This window comes from Mus pahari, chromosome 13 (genome assembly GCF_900095145.1).
Source record: "Mus pahari chromosome 13, PAHARI_EIJ_v1.1, whole genome shotgun sequence".
Classification (NCBI taxonomy): domain Eukaryota; kingdom Metazoa; phylum Chordata; class Mammalia; order Rodentia; family Muridae; genus Mus; species Mus pahari.
Genome location: NC_034602.1, coordinates 58268283 through 58269294, shown reverse-complemented (window position 1 = coordinate 58269294; position 1012 = coordinate 58268283). Strand labels below are relative to the sequence as shown.

Genomic DNA, 1012 nt, shown 5'->3' with positions numbered 1-1012 from the left:
CTGACAAAAGTTAATGGCTTAAGTCCTATTACTTTGAGAAACTATACTTTTAAGAAAAAAATCTGAATTTGTAAAAAAAAAAAAAAAAAAAAAAAGACTGTATATTTCAGCTTGCATAAAATCTACCACAGGTTCTATCAAGTTAATTACAATAAGCAAGGAATTTTTATACTAAGTCCAATGATATGGCCTTATACTGTGGGTAAATACACAATTTTTATTCAACTTTTCAAAAGAAAAAAAATGGAAACAGATCCCCTCCAATTTTTGCTAGGCACATAATAGAAAACCTATCAAGTAAGCGACAGACCATCAACCCTGACTGGTAAAAACACTAGCCTGAAGATGTTCTCTACAGGGCTGGAGAGACGGCTCAGAGAGTAAGAGTACTGGCGCCTCTTCCAGAGGTCCTGAGCTGAATTCCCAGCAACCACATGGTGGCTCACAACCACCTTTAATGAGATTTGGTGCCCTCTTTGGGCCTGCAGGAATACATACAGGCAGAACACTGTGTACATAAATCTTTAAAAAAAAAAAAAAAAAAAAAACCTAAACTGCAGGCCACCTCAAAGGACCCAATACAGTTTTTTACCCCACAATGGACATTTTGGTTTTTTTGGATTTATTACTTTTAGTGGTGTATGCCTGCATGAGTTTATGTTCACCACACACATGCCGGAGCCCTAGGAGGCCAGTGTGTGTTGGATCCTTTGGAACTGGAATTATATAGGCACTTGAACCAAACCTGGATCTTCTGCAGGGGCGGAAGCCATCTCTCCAGTGCACCGATTTGATCTTAATCTCAGTCTTCTACAGTGCTTTTATGAATCCTCACTGCTGACAAAAGTTAATGGCTTAAGTCCTATTACTTTGAGAAACTATACTTTTAAGAAAAAAATCTGAATTTGTAAAAAAAAAAAAAAAAAAAAAAAAAAATTACAAGAAAAGCACTTGTAGGGAGGAATAGATTTTGAGAAGGATGAAAGGGAAATACAAGACAGTCACATGTATT

At 36.6% G+C, this 1012-nt stretch overlaps 1 protein-coding gene across 2 annotated transcripts in view; it reads right to left on the bottom strand.

Moving 5' to 3' along the window:
* Tmem33 (transmembrane protein 33) overlaps positions 1–1012 on the bottom strand; it is a 20302-nt gene that overhangs the window by 13445 nt on the left and 5845 nt on the right. The window lies entirely within an intron of this gene.